At 39.8% G+C, this 16,524-nt stretch overlaps 1 protein-coding gene across 2 annotated transcripts in view; it reads left to right on the forward strand.

The window, feature by feature from the left end:
• Positions 1-4,681: 4,681 nt before the first annotated feature.
• The window catches only part of AMOTL1 (angiomotin like 1), a 207,099-nt gene continuing 195,256 nt past the window's right edge, over positions 4,682-16,524 (forward strand). For both annotated transcript variants that reach the window (XM_065946303.1, XM_065946307.1), the window contains exon 1: positions 4,682-4,751. The gene's annotated coding sequence lies outside the window, so the exon portion shown is untranslated. The remainder of the gene's footprint in view (positions 4,752-16,524) is intronic.

Genomic DNA, 16,524 nt, shown 5'->3' on the forward strand with positions numbered 1-16,524 from the left:
ATAACAAGTGAAAAGCTTATAAATTTGGGAAAAGACAAATATTTATAGATTCTAAAACTACAAAAAATGCCAAGAAAGGTTAACATCAAAAACAAGCAAAACAATGATAAAAACCTTTATGCATATCATAGTCAAACTGCTAAAAATCAATGACAAAGAGAAAATCAACAAAATGCTGAGAGAAATTGAAGATGTAACTAAATGGAGAAATACACTACATTAATGGATTGAAAGACTGCAATTACTAACTTGAACTATGGATTCATTACAATCCTAATCATAATCCTAGTATGCTTTTCAGTCGAAACTGACAAGCAGATTCTAAAATTTCTGTGGAATGTAAGGAATTTAGACTGTTAATAGAAGGCTTGAGAAAAAGAAGTCAAAGGTGTAGACTTATTTTACTTGATTCAAGACTTACCCTGAAGCTACAATAATCAAGACAGTGCAGTGCTGACACAAGGATCAACAAACAGATGAGTAAAACAGAATAGAATCCAGAAATAGATCCATATTTAGACATTTTTTATTTTTGACAAAGGTGTTAAAACAACCCTATTAGGAAAGGAACAAATGGTGTTGAAATGATTATATATTCATATGGAAACAAATTAACTTTGCCCTAAATCATACTATTCACAAAAATTAATTTGTGATTGACCATGGATCTAAACATAAAAGCCAGAGCTATAAAACTTCTAGAAGAAAATTAGGAGATTATATTCATGACTTGGGAGGATACAAACACAAAAAAAATAAATCTGCACTTAATCAAAACTAAGTCTTTGTTCATAAGAAGAAACATCATTAATAAAATGTATAAGCAAGCCAAAGGGCAGGAGAAGGTATCAGCAAAACATGTCAGACAAAGAACTGGCATTCTTAATATACAAAATGCTCCTAAAACTCAATAATAAAATGACAATCAGTTTTAAAATGGCCAAAAGATTTGAACAGACACTTCATAAAAGATGGTGAAGGGTTGGCCAGCAGGCACATGAAAACATGTTCAACGTTTTAGTCATCAAGGGCATACAAATTGAACCACAGTGAGGTACCATTCGACATGCACCAACAGGGCTAAAATTAAGCTGACACCACCAAGTGTTGTCAGAAGAATGTAAAGCAACTAGAACTCTTGTACATGGCTGGTAGGAAGGAAGAATGGTCATGACATTGGGAAAGGTCTTCCAGTTTCACATAAATTAAATACATACCTATTTTAAGACCCAAAGAATTGATCCTTTCAAACTGTTGTGTTGGAGAAGACTCTTGAGGATCCCTTGGGCTGCAAGGAAATCAACCCTGAATATTCACTGGAAGGACTGATGCTGAAGCCAATACTTTGGCCATGTGATGTGATGAGCTGACTCATTGGAAAAGACCCTGGTGTTGGAAAAGATTGAAGGCAGGACATGAAGGGGACCACAGAGGATGAGATGGTTGGATGGCATCACCAACTTAATGAACATGAGTTTGAAAAAACTCCTGGAAACGGAGAAGAACAGGGAAGCCTGGTGTGCTGCAGTTCACGGGGTTGCAAAGAGCTGGACATGATTGAGCGACTGCACAACAATTTTAAGACCCAGCAATTCTATTCCTAGATATTTACCCAGGGGAAGAAGAGGGAGGCCTGGCGTGCTGCAGTCCATGGGGTCGCAAAGAGTCGGACATGACTGAGCGACTGAACTGAACCTAAACAAACGCATGTCCACAAAAAGTTGGTTAAAAATGTTCATGTTAGCTTTATTCATAATAGCCCCAAATTTGAGCACCAGATGTCCATGAATAACACACTTGAAAAAGTTTGGCATATTCATACAGTAAAGTACTATTAATCAAAGAAAAGAAACCAGCAATATGGATAGATGAATCCCAAAACATGCTAAGTGAACACAAATTCCATAAAAGAATACAAATTGTATGCTTTTATTTATACGAGGTACTAGAATAGGTAATATTGATGTCTGGTGAGAATATGAGAATATTGGATCTCTCTAGGAGTGTTAAGGTAAGAGTTCTCTGGGAAAGAACATGGGACACTTTCTAGGGTGGTGGTCCCTGTTCTGTTTCTTGATAGGGTCTGGGTTGCAAAGGTGTGTGCATTGATAGGAACTCATCAAATGGTATACTGACAGTTTTTGCATCACACAGTACAAAATTTTCATATGAAAAGAGATAAAAATATTGTAAACAAAGTCTGAACTCTGATAAATAATGTTGAAGTATTTGGGGAAATGTATTAATGTCTGGAACTTTCTTCAAAGTTTAGTAACAAAGTTAATTAGCTGCTGAATGGATAGAGAATTAATCTATACTAAAGCAAATACTGTAACATGTCAATTGAAGAAACTATGTAGTATGTATTCGGATGTTCACTATAAAATTCTTTCAACATAGCTGTAAGTTTGAACATTCTATATTGGAATGTTGAGAACAAAAGAAGACTGAGAAGAATTGGCCGATTACCTGTGAGATGGAGTCCTGGACCTGGGGAAAGACACCATGGTCTACTTGATGTTGAGGGAAATAGGGTGGCAAAGGGGGCTCCTGGGTCCAGAAACTGGCTTTCTTTGCTCTGTTCTAACTGTGGCAATGAACCTAGAGACTAAGACAAAGCAAAGAACAAAGCGCCTCTTGCATTTCATAAGGCCCACTGGCTCCCACTCTCTGCAATTTCCTTGCTTACCAGATAGGGACTTTAAGAATTCTTAATGCATATAAATATCAAATCACAATGATGTATACTATGATGAACACATATAAAACTACTATGCTGTTGTATGTCAATTATGCTTCAATTAAAAAAAAAAGATCCTTGACAGGTCTGTTCTAAAAATCTGGAACAGAAGGCATTGTCAGACACCATTTACTCTCTGGCTACTGGGTGCTTACTATGCACTACTCTCTGTGCAAGGCAATGAGGAGTCCCTGATAAACCAAATAAAAGTGGTTCCTGCCCTTTTTTGACTTTATCATTGATGAAACTCTGCTCCTCTTCTACTCTGAATGTTTATACCCCGACTAAGAGATTTGCAAGTTTCTTCTATAAGGCCATGTTGGCATTGCTTAAATCTCTGAATTCAAAAACTCCTTTCTGATGTTGGAACTGAATGTCTTCATTTCAATAGAAAGAATTTTTTTTTCTTGTTTTATCCTCTCTGGAGTGAAACTTGACACAGGAATATTCCCCAATGCCTCAAAATAGTTCAGCAAGAAACTGGACACATGTGTAGTGACCCAAAGTCACCATACATGCTCCTAAGGTACAGACGTGAGAGGGAAGGCAGCCAGCTGCTAAGCTCTGCCCTACTTCCAGCGGAGGTCACCGGCATTACCATGTCTCATTCTGGCATCACAGCCAGAAGATCTGCCCAAAGTTTAGCCCAAGGACGTGGCATCAGGCAGAGGCGCCTGGCTTACTGGGTAGCTTGACATGGCCTTGAATTCCATGTTCCAAATCCCAGTGCTCCAGTCTTACCTTTGATGTACAAAAGAGACAATTCCTGACTTAAATAAATGTCTCTTTTCCCAAAGCTTGGAATGTGGGCTTGTTATGAACTAATACATAAATGTTACAGATGACCCCAAATGGATTGAGTGGTACCATATTCAATAAAAAGAAAATGGAAATAAGTCACCTTCATTTAAAAGACTGTCACCTTTTCCCCAAGTTTAAACTCAAGTTCCTTTCCCCCATACCATTACCATTGCAACCATTTCTTTCATGTACACACTGCTATATTTAAAATAGATAACCAACAAAGACCTCTTGAATAGCACATGGAACTCTGCTCAATGGTATATGGCAGCTTGGATGGGAGGGGAGTTTGAAGGAAAATGGATAAATGTATATGGATGGCTGAGTCCCTTCGCTGTTCACTTGAAACTATCACAACATTGTTAATTGGCTATACCCCAATACAAAATAAAATTTTAAAAGAAAAAAAAGAGAGAAATCAGAAGTCATGCCTTCTAGAACAAGTGTTACCACCATTTGGATTATTGGCAAATTTCCTTAAATTACCCTAGCTTCAGTTTTCCAGTGATAATTAAAAGTTCAGATCAGTCCTAAAAATAAAAGAAAGAAAGACTATCACCTTTCCTTTCTTACAGTGACTCATTCCTTTTGTTGAACTAGATACTTTCCCTTCTGAAAAGTCCAGGCCATCACCTATTTGTCACCATTGTAGGCTCATAAACCCACCAGTTCTGCAAACCTCTTGGCACGGTGATCATTTCCAGCTTCTTATTGCCCCCCACTCACATCTTGCTTGAAACATTTTCCTTCTTCTCTCCCCTTCTTCCCCAAGAATTGCTACCTCTCAGAAGTTTAAATACCTGTTTTCCTTCCCTAGAGTGTTGGATTCTTGGGAGATAATGATAATGACTTGGCGGGAAAGAAGTGCGTGGTTTCCCTACCCCTGGTGCCAGTGAAGGCGATTGGTGCTTCTGGACTTTCTGAAACTTTCTGAAAATGATGGGGCAAGCCAGATTCCAGCGATCCACCTTCTGAAGGCTGAGCATGTCTGGGCAGCGGCTGCATAATTTGGATGGAGTCATCGCTGGTGAGGCCGAGTTGGCTCAGCCAGGCAGCATTCGCTGCTCTTCTAAACACCACGGCACCAGGGATGAAGTCACCTTTCTTCTTTTAAAAGCAACAGATCTGCTCTATGAGTCCCTGTCACGTCTGCTGGAGCTTGGTTTTTTGTTTTTTTTTTCCACGGCCGGGCACCGGGACCTTCTCTCAGGTAAGCAAGCTCCTTTGTAGAGGGTTTCCATGCAAGAAAGTTTGATTTGAGGGGGGACTTTTTAGGGTATCTCTGGGTGAAGTTGGAGTCGGGTCAAAGGACATTCTGAGTGAGGAGGGCAGTTGGTTCTCAGGCAGCTGGTCCCCACCTGGTGGGCTGGCAGGCCCTGAGCTGGGTGACCACTTAGCTCGCACTGCAGTGGGCATGGGAGTTTAACCTGCGCTTGGTTTCAGGTGTCCTAACACTGGCACAATGAATACACTGAAGAAGCACCTACAAGTGGTCTCCTTGAGCTGGCAGACCCTATGTAATTTGCCTTCCTACCAACTGGCTTTGGATTTTGGGTAGAGGGTTTCATGATGAAAGTTGATGTGCCGAAAAGCAGTAGCTCCCTGGAGAGCCTTCATCTGCTCATTCACCCGCTTGAATGCTTCCCTTCCTCCTCTGATTGTAGCAGACATGAAGGCTCAGGCTCCCTGTCCTGACATGCAGGGGCCTTGTGTAAACAATGCCTGTGCTCTTTTGTGGGGCAGAAGCGTGCAAAAATGTCTTAGAGCCTGTCCATGCAAGTTTTAACCTACGGGGGGTGTGTGTATGTGTGTGTGTGTGTGTATGGCCAACCTGTAGGTCCTAGGGGCCGCTGAAACCTCCCCGCCACACTTTCTATGAGTTATGTGAGTCACTGCCACTGATCGGATCATACCACTCCCATGAGCTTTGGAAGTCTCGATAAAGACATCATGGTGATGACAGAGGCCCATACTGGGTGACAAATGGCTTTTGAGAGAGAGTTGAACCACAATAAAGTGAAAACCTTGAGAATTGCAGAGTTTCTTTATGACCTGACGCAGAACTTTTTGTCACACAGGCTTCGATGCTTTCATCTACAGCCTCTGAAGGAGACAAAGAATCTCACTGAGATAAGAGATGCTTGTTTGGTTTTAAATGTAATTGCATTCCGGCTGCCAGTGCCAGTTTACACATTCACCTCAAACCTGGCACATCCAGAATCCATCCCTCCCTGAAAGCTGTTCCCCCTCCCCCCAGCCCTATGTCCCCCACCTCTGTGAAAAGCACCCGGCTGTCTGCAACAGACTTCTGGACTTCACCCTTGACCCCTCCTTCGCCCTCACATTCCCACGTCTAGCTCGGCAGCACGTCCTGTAGATTCTTCTTCCATGTTCTCTCAGATCCATCCTCTCTCCCACTTCCACGGCTACTTTCAGCCCTTATCATCTTCCCCACGAACACAGAACCCTCCCATCTCAGCTTCCTCTCTCCAACCTCATTCTCCTGGAGCAGCCATAGCAGCAATTCTACAAAGACTGATCAGCACCCACACAATCCAAACCATCACTAGTTTGTTGATCTGTCTTCTTAATAGTTTTCAAAATTTTTCACATCTTCCCATCCTGCCGCTCTTACCTTGGTCCATCCCATCAATGTTTTTTGCCTATATTATTGTTAGAGTTGCTCAGCTGACCTCTGTTCTACCAGACTCACTCTCTTCCTAGTGTAAGACACTTTACGCTTCTTGCTCTCCCAAGCTGTTTTTTTCCTTTTTAAACATTAGAGTTTTTTTTAGTTAATAATTTATTTTTGCTTTTGCTTGCACTGGATCTTTGTTGCTGCCCAAGGGCTCTCTCTGGTTGCGGTGAGCAGGGACTACTCTTCGTTGCAGCGTCCAGGCTTCTCACTATGGTGGCTTCTCTTGTTGCAAAGCACAGGCTCTCGGTGTTCAGGCTTTAGTCATTGCAGCCCGTGAGCTCGGTAGGTGGTGTGTGGTTCTAGGGCATGCAGGCTTCAGTATCTGTGGCATACAGGCTCAGTAGTTGAAGCACATGGACTCAGTTGCTCTGCAGCGTGTGGAATCTGTCTGGATCAGGGATCAAATCCACATCCCCTGCACTGGCAGGCAGATTCCTATCCATTCTGCCACCAGGGAAGTCCTCTCCCAAGCTTTTTAAGGACATTTCTTACTAGAGCAGAACTTGAAACAGCCAAGTTTAAGTTTAAAAACATTAGCATTTCTATGACTTTTGTGACTACTTCAAGGTGGGGGGCAAAGAAAAGTAGGGGGAGATGGGAGTGTATATTTCAATGGAAAAGAACACATACAGCTCTGGCCTTGGACCCATGCAGGTCTAAGTCAAAATCCTAGCTCCCCACCTCCTAGTGTAAATTTGACCAAATTGGTTAAATTTTGTTGAGTCTCACTTTCCTCAATTATGAAATGGAAATAATAATGCCTCCCTCACTGGATGAATGTGAGTCAAATGAGAACATTTATGAAATACAGCCATTGAGACCTATCAGTTCCTTTCCTTCTTTCCTTCTGCTTTAAGGCTTATAACCTCTAATTATCATATCTCTTATAAGGATCCATGTGTATGTGTATGTATGATTATCTAGTTTTGGTAAGGTGGGGAGAAGGAATGGCAAAGAAATACATGTGAACTCTCTCAAGGAATCTGCAATTTACTCAGAGAGGTAGAGCAAACTCACCTAGATGCAAACGTCAATAAAACAAGCAATTTGCCAGTTGTGTGTACAGTCCCAGGTGAGCACGTAAGTGGGAAGGGCTTGAGTAAACAGGTCTGTGAATACTGGCAGACAGAATATAAATAGATCTATATCAAGCGGTTTTAGATTTAGGCTCTTTGGGGACTTAAAGTTCACTGGTCTCTCTGATGTTGACGTAAAACTTTCCAGAAAGCTTTACACTTTCAGGGTGACTTAAGGAGATACTGATTAGAGTTTAAGTGACTTTGCTCATTCATTCATTCATCAAACACTTGTTGAATGCCTGTTATGTGTTGGGTCCTCTGTTATACAATCTCTTTGCTACTCTTCCATGGGACATGGGTAATTCTCTTCTTGAATCAGGCATAGCCTTAGGGACTTGATGATCAATAGGATAAAAAGAAAGTGAATTATGGGAGCATCCATAGATAGGTTCTCAGAAGCTTTGCAGCCTCCTCCTGGTTTTCTTGGCTTATTCACTCTAGGGGAAGCCAACCACCATATAAAATCATGTGCTGGTAGCCTGGATCTCTGAGGGTGGGGGAATTCCCCTGATTTGCACTGTTTACCAGTTTTCATGATATAAATATTCCCTCCCACCATGGCTGATTTCAAGTCACCAGAGTGACAGCGCTGAAAGCAAGAGTTGGGAAGAAATACGCAGAATCAATTCTTGCAAGTTTCTACAAGGAGACCCAGTGTGTGACTGCTGGTGACTCTGAGACCATTATGCTGTGAGAAGGCCCAAGCTAACTACATGGAGAGGCTCCACGGAGAGAAACCCAACCTGCTCCAGAGTTTCCAGCCATTCACACTCAGGTTACAGGGAAAAAACCCTCAGATGACTCCAGACTCAGCCACTGTCTGATTACATTGTATATGAGACCCTGAGGGAGAACCTGTCAGCTCAGCCCTCTCACCCCACAGCATCTGAGAGATGTGCCAATTCATATCCTCTGAGTTTAGAGGTGTTTGTTACATAGCAAAAATAACTGGAACAAAGTGGTATGTATTCTTGCTTATGCAGAAGCCAGCCTAGATTAAGCCTCCTAGTGTTGGAGGCCTAGAGGGGTCTATCTGGAGAATTATTTGTCCACGCATAGTCTCAGGCTCAGATCACTAAGAGAGAAAACATTTTCATTAAAAAGGCCTGAGAGGACTTCCCCATGGCCCAGTGGTTAAGAATCCACCTGCCAATGTAGGGGATGCGGGTTCGGTCTTTGATCCAGGAAGATTCCATATGCCACGGGACACCCAGGCCCATTCATCACAACTACTGAGCTCGTGTACCCTAGAGCTTGTACCCTGAAGCAAGAGGAACCACTGCGATGAGAATCCTGTTTACTGCAACAAAGGAGTAGCCGCTGCTCGCTGAAACTAGAAAAAAAAAACCCATGTAGCAATGAAGACCCAGTGAAGCCAAAAATAAATAAAATGAATAAAATAATTTAGCAGATTAATTTTTAAAAGCTTGCCAAAGAGACTCAATTACCTTACTAACTAGTTTTACCCTTATAGCCAAATCAGTGAAAGAACTCTGTCTCTCTCTCCTCCTGCCATCTGCCCCATCACTGCCCCATTAACTCAACACATACAAAGTTCTGCTGGAAGCGCTCCCTCACCTGCTCTTTGAGCTCTGCTTCATCCTCTACCTGGAATTTGCTGGGAGAAACAGGCAGAAAAAACGTGAAGTTGAGAAAATGCCCAGAGCCCTGGGGTAAAGCAAGTGAGACCCTTAGAAAAGAGCAACCAAGAGGAGGATTTAAAAAGACACTCTCGTCTGGACACAGGGATTAGTAGTCAAAGCATGGGTTTTGAAATCACGTGACCTGGGTTCCAAACTGGATTCTGACATTTTCTACTTGGCTGACCTTGGAAAGGATCTAGGCATCTCTCTTCTCAGTCCCTTTTTTCCTGTTGAAGTACAGTAGTTGATTAATAATGTTGCGTTAGATTCAAGTGTACAGCAAAGTGATTCAGTTATTTTGATATCTATATACGTACCTTTTTTTTCATAATCTTTTCCATTATAGGTTATTATAAGATACTGAATATAGTTCCCTGTGCTATACAGTAGGACCTTATTGCTTATCTGTTTTATTATATATGTGTATATATATATATATAGTAGTATGTATATATTAATCCCAAACTCCTAAATTATCCCTCCCTCATCCCCTTTGGTAACTATAAATTTGTTCTCTACATCTGTGATTCTATTTCTGTTCTGTAAATAAGTTCAAGTTTAGTTTTTAGTTTCTGCATACAAGTGATATCATATGATATTTGTCTTTCTCTGTCTGCCTTACTTCACTCAGTGTGATAATCTCCAGCTCTATTCATGTTGCTGCAAATGGCACTGCTTTGTTTTTTTTTTTTTTTTAATGGCTGTCTTCTCAGCTTCTTCCTCTTTAAAATCTGGATAATAATATCATCTCACAAAGTTCTCATGAAGATTAACTGAGGAGAGGTCTAATACATGGTGCTGAACGAACAGCAGTCAGCCCAGTAGTAGTGATAGTGTTGCCGTCATATGGTTGCTGTTGTCACAAGTCCCACAGCCACGGGCTCCCCACAGACCAGAGACTGCCAACCAGTCACACTACAGCTGCCCAAGATAAGTGTTCAGTGAGGACTTAATGCAGACTGACTATCTATATTATGACTGTTTAATCTACCACCAATATTTTTTCTTATTTTCTCCCGAATGTATTTCCAAAGGCTTTAAAAGCATGACTGTGTATAATTTCTCCTGTATCTTAAGCAATATAAGATAAAATCATATTTTCTTATCTTTTTACAAGTTGTCTTCTGACCTTCTACTGCGTAGAAGTTAAGCAGTTCAATGATCAATACATTTTAATTCATTATTTTAAGCATTCTATTTAATAAGTTTGGGTGACTTTGCAGGAATCCTGAGCTCAAGGTGCTACAGAAATGTCAAGACCACTTTGCAGATGCCATCACTTTGGTAGGAAAATCAGGGTGAAGGATAACATGATTCTTGAGAGCAAAGTGTGAGTGTTAAGTTCTCCTGCTTTATTTATACTTTGTGAATGAAATGAAAAAGTAAAAGTGTTAGATGCTCAGTCGTGTCCGATGCTTTGCGACCCTGTGAATTGTAGCCCACCAGGCTTCCCTGTCCATGGAATTCTCCAGGCAAGACTACTGGAGTGGGTTGCCATTCCCTTCTCCAGAGGATCTTCTCAACCCAGGAACTGAACCCAGTTCTCCTGCATTGCAGGGAGATTCTTTATCATATGAGCCACCAGGTAAGCCTTAAGATTTACTAAAACCTTAAACTATGAATTGACATTAGGCAGACTTGTTTTGTTGCCATTATGATTGGTCTAGTTATGTGGATCTTTTTTAATGAAGAATAATGCAGCATTCTGATTATTTAAAGAAAAACTGATCTGTATTCAGTTCAGTTCAGTTACTCAGTCGTGTCTGACTCTTGTGACCACATAGACTGCAGCACACCAGGCTTCCCTGTGCATCACCAACTCCTAGAGCTTGCTCAAACTCATGTCCATTGAGTTGGTGATGCCATCCAACCATCTCACCCTCTGTTGCCCTCTTCTCTTGCATTCCATCTTTCCCAGCATCAGGGTCTTTTCAGATGAGTCAGTTCTTTGCATCAGATGCACAAAGTATTGGAGTTTCAGTTTCAGCATCAGTCCTTCCAATGAATATTCACGACTGCTTTCCTTTAGGATTGACTGGTTTGATCTCCTTATAGTCCAAGGGACTCTCAAGACTCTTCTCCAACACCACAGTTTAAAAGTATCAATCCTTCGGTGCTCAGCTTTCTTTATAGTTCAATACTCACATCCAGATATGACCACTGGAAAAACTATAGCTTTGATTATACTTGTTGACAAAGTAATGTCTCTGCTTTTTAATATGCTGTCTAGGTTGGTCAAAGCTTTTCTTCCAAGGAGAAAATCTCTTTTAATTTCATGGCTGCAATCACCATCCACAGTGATTCTGGAGCCCAAGAAAGTAAACTCTGTCACTATTTCCATTGTTTCCCCATCTATTTGCCATGAACTGATGGTACTAGATGCCATGATCTTAGCTTTTTGAATACTGAGTTTTAAGTCAGCTTTTTCACTCTCCTCTTTCACTTTCATCAAGAGGCTCTTCAGTTCCACTTTGCTTTCTGCCATAAGGGTGGTGTCATCTGAATATCTGAGGTTACTGATATTTCTCTGAGCAATCTTGCTTCCAGCTTGTACTCCATCCAGCCTGGCATTTCACATGATGTACCCTGCATGTAAGTTAAATAATCTGGGTGACAATATACAGCCTTGTACCCCTTTCCCAATTTGGAACCAATCTGTTGTTCCATGTGCAGTTCTAACTATTGCTTCTTGACTTGCATACAGATTTCTCAGGAGGCAGGTAAGATGGTCTGGTATTCCCATCTCTTGAAAAATTTTCCACAGTTTGTAGTGATTTACACAAAGGATTTGGCATAGTCACTGAAGCAGATGTTTTTTCTGGAATTCTCTTGCTTTTTTGATGATTCAACAGATGTTGGCAATTTGATCACCGATTCTTCTGCCTTTTCTAAATCCAGCTTGAAAATCTGGAAGTTAATGGTTCACATACTGTTGAAGGCTGTCTTGGAGAATTTTGAGCATTACTTTACTAGCGTGTGAGATGAGTGCAATTGTGCAGTAGTTTGAACATTCTTTGTCATTGCCTTTCTTTGGGATTGGAATGAAAATTGACCTTTTCCACTCTTGTGGCCACTGCTGTGCTTTCCAAATTTGCTGGCAAATTGGGTGCAGCACTTTCACAGCATCATCTTTGTAGGATTTGAAATAGCTCAGCTGGAATTCTATCAACTCCACTAGCTTTGTTCATAGTGATGCTTCCAAAGGCCTACTTCACTTCGCACTCTGAGTGATCACACCATCGTGGTTATCTGTGTCGTGAAGATCTACTTTTTTTTATCTGTGTCATGAAGATTTACTTTTTTTTTCAGTTCTTTTTATTTTTTTTTAAACTTTAATTGGAGGCTAATTATTTTACAATATTGTGGTGGTTTTTGCCATACATTCACATGAATCAGCCATGGGTGTACATGTGTTCCCCATCCTGACCCTCCTGCCTCCCTCCCCATCCCATCCCTCAGGGTCATCCCAGTGCACCAGCCCTGAGCACCCTGCCACATGCATTGAACCTGGACTGGTGATCTATTTCACATAGGATAATATACATGTTTCAATGCTATTCTCTCAAATCATTCTACCCTTACCCTGTCCCACAGAGTCCAACAGTCTCTTTTATACATCTGTGTCTCTTTTGCTGTCTCGAACATAGGGTCATCATTACTATCTTTCTAAATTCCATATATATGAGTTAATATACTGTATTGGTGTTTTTCTTTCTGACTTATTTTGCTCTGTATAATAGGCTCCAGTTTCATCCATCTTATTAGAACTGATTCAAATGCATTCTTTTTAATAACTGAGTAATATTCATTGTGTATATGTACCACAACTTCCTTATTCATTCGTCTGCTGATGGACATCTAGGTTGCTTCCATCTCCTGGCTATTGTAAACAGTGCTGCGATGAACATTGGAGTACACGTGTCTCTTTCAGTTCTGGTTTCCTCAGTGTGTATGCCCAGCAGTGGGATTACTGGGTCGTATGGCAGTTCTATTTCCAGTTTTTTAAGGAATCTCCACACTGTTCTCCATAGTGGCTGTACTAGTTTGCATTCCCACCAACAGTGTAAGAGGGTTCCTTTTTCTCTGCACCCTATCCAGCATGTATTGCTGGTAGACTTTTTGATAGCAGCCATTCTGATTGGTGTGAGATGGTACCTCATTGTGGTTTTGATTTGCATTTCTCTGATAATGAGTGATGTTGAGCATCTTTTCATGTGTCTGTTAGCCATCTGTATGTCTACTTTGGAGAAATGTCTGTTTAGTTCTTTGGCCCATTTTTTTTATTGGGTCGTTTATTTTTCTGTAATTGAGCTGCAGGAGTTGTTTGTATATTTTTGAGATTAATTCTTTGTCAATTGCTTCATTTGCTATTATATTATCTCATTCTGAAAGCTGTCTTTTCACCTTGCTTATAGTTTCCTTCATTGTGCAAAAGTTTCTATGTTTAATTGGGTCCCAATTGCTTATTTTTGCTTTTATTTACATTACTCTGGGAGGTGGGTTATAAAGAATCCTGCTATGATTTATGTCAGAGTGTTTTGCCTATGTTTTCCTCTAAACCAATTTTCTGGTTTCCTCTAGTTTCTGGTCTTACATTTAGATTTTTAATCCATTTTGAGTTTGTTTTTGTGTATGGTGTTAGAAAGTATTCTAGTTTCATTCTTTTACAAATGGTTGACCAGTTTTCCCAGCACCACTTGTAAAGAGATTGTCTTTTCTCCATTGTATATTCTTGCCTCCCTTGTCAAAGATAAGATGTCCATACGTTCGTGGATTTATCTCTGGGCTTTCTATTTTGTTCCATTTATCTATATTTCTGTCTTTGTGCCAGTACCACAGTCTTGATGACTGTGGCTTTGTAGTATAGCCTGAAGTCAGGCAGGTTAATTCCTCCAGTTCGATTCTTCTTTTTAAAGATTACTTTGGCTATTGGAGGTTTTTTTTTTTGTAATTCCATACAAATTGTGAAATTATTTGTTCTAATTCTCTGAAAAATATCATTGGTAGCTTGATAGGGATTGCATTGAACCTATAGATTGCTTTTTGTTGTATACTCATTTTCACTATATTGATTCTTCCAATCCATGAACATGGTAAATTTTCCATTTATTTGTGTCCTCTTTGATTTCTTTCATCAGTGTTTTATAGCTTTATATATATATAGGTCTTTTGTTTCTTTAGATGTATTTCTAAGTATTTTATTCTTCTCGTTGCAATGGTGAATGGAATTGTTTCCTTAATTTCTCTTTCCGTTTTCTCATTGTTAGTGTATAGGAATGCAAGGGATTTCTGTGTGTTAATGTTATATCCTGCAACTTTACTGTATTCATTTATTAGCTCTAGTAAATTTCTGGTGGAGTCTTTAGGGTTTTCTATGTAGAGGATCATGTCATCAGCAAACTTCTTTTCCAATCTGGATTCCTTTTATTTCTTTTTCTGCTCTGATTGCTGTGGCCAAAACTTCCAAAACTATGTTGAATAGTAGTGGTGAGAGTGGGCACCCTTGTCTTGTTCCTGACTTTAGGGGAAATGCTTTCAATTTTTCACCATTGAGGATAATGTTTGCTGTGGGTTTATCATATGTGGCTTTTATTATGTTGAGGTATGTTCCTTCTACACCTGCTTCTGGAGAGTTTTTATCATAAATGGATGTTGGATTTTGTCAAAGGCTTTCTCTGCATCTATTGAGATAATCATATGGTTTTTATCTTTCAAGTTGTTGATGTGGTGTATCACATTGATTGATTTGCAAATATTGAAGAATCCTTGCACCCCTGGGATAAAGCCCACTTGGTCATGATGTATGATCTTTTTAATAAGCTGTTGGATTCTGTTTGCCAGAATTTTGTTGAGGATTTTTGCATCTATGTTCATCAGTGATATTGACCTGTAGTTTTCTTTTTTTGTGGCATCTCTGTCTGGTTTTGGTATTAGGGTGATGGTGGCCTCATAGAATGAGTTTGGAAGTTTACCTTCCTCTGCAATTTTCTGGAAGAGTTCGAGTAGGATAGGTGTTAGCTCTTCTCTAAATTTTTGGTAGAATTCAGCTTTGAAGCCAGCTGTTCCTGGGCTTTTGTTTGTTGGAAGATTTCTGATTGCAGTTTCAATTTCTGTTCTTGTGATGGGTCTGTTTAAGATTTTCTATTTCTTCCTGGTTCAGTTTTGGAGAGTTATGCTTTTCTAAGACTTTGTCCATTTCTTCCCAGTTGCCCATTTTATTGGCATACAGTTGCTGTTCATAGTCTCTTACGATCCTTTGTATTTCTGTGTTGTCTGTTGTGATTTCTCCATCTTCATTTCTAATTTTGCTGATTTGATTCTTCTCCCTTTGTTTCTTGATGAATCTGGATAATGGTTTGTCTATTTTATTTATCTTCTTGAAGAACCAGCTTTTAGCTTTGTTGACTTTTCCTATGGTCTCTTTTGTTTCTTCTCCATTTATTTCTGCCCTAATTTTTGTGATTTCGTTCCTTCTACTAACCCTGGGGTTCTTCATTTCTTCCTTTTCTAGTTGCTTTAGATGTAGAGTTATGTTATTTTTTTTTATTTCTCTCCTGTTTCTTGAGGTAGGCTTGTATTGCTATGAACCTCCCCCTTAGCACTGCTTTTACTGAATCCCATAGGTTTTGGGTTGTTGTGTTTTCATTTTCATTAATTTCTATGCACATTTTGGTTCCTTTTTTGACTTCTGTGATTTGTTGGTTATTCAGAAGTGTGTTGTTTAGCCTCCATATGTTTGTATTTTTAATAGTTTTTTTCCTGTAGTTGTCATCTAATCTTATCATGAGGTGATCAGAAAAGATGCTTGAGATGATTTCAATTTTTTTTTTAAATTTACCAAGGCTAGATGTATGGCCCAGGATGTGATCTATCCTGGAGAAGGTTCTGTGTGTATTTGAGAAAAAGTTGAAATTCATTGTTCTAGGGTGAAATGTCCTATAGATATCAGTTATGTGTAACTGGTCCATTGTATCATTTAGTTTGTGTTTCCTTGCTAATTTTCTATTTAGTTGATCTATCCGTAGGTGTGAGTGTGGTATTAAAGTCTCCCACTATTATGTATTCTTGTTAATTTCTGCTTTCATATTTGTTAGCATTTACCTTACATATTGTGGTGCTCCTATGTTGGGTGCATATATATTTATAATTGTTATATCTTCTTCTTGGATTGATCCTTTGATCCTTAAGTAGTGTCCTTCTTTGTCTCTTTTCATGGCCTTTATTTCAGTCTATTTTAGCTGATATTAGTATTGCTACTCCTGCTTTCTTTTGGTCTCCATTTGTGTGAAATATCTTTTTCCAGCCCTTCACTTTCAGTCTGTATGTGTCCGTAGGTTTGAGGTGGGTCTCTAGTAGACAGCATATATAGGGGTCTTGTTTTTGTATCCACTCAGCCAGTCTTTGTCTTTTGGTTGGGGGATTCAACCCAATTACATTTAAGGTAATTATTGATAAGTATGATTCTGTTGCCGTTTTCTTTGTTGTTTCGGGTTCAAGTTTATACACCTTTTCTGTGTTTCCTGTCTAAAGAAGATTCTTTAGCATTTGCTGAAGAGCTGGTTT

This window comes from Muntiacus reevesi, chromosome 9 (assembly GCF_963930625.1).
Source record: "Muntiacus reevesi chromosome 9, mMunRee1.1, whole genome shotgun sequence".
Classification (NCBI taxonomy): domain Eukaryota; kingdom Metazoa; phylum Chordata; class Mammalia; order Artiodactyla; family Cervidae; genus Muntiacus; species Muntiacus reevesi.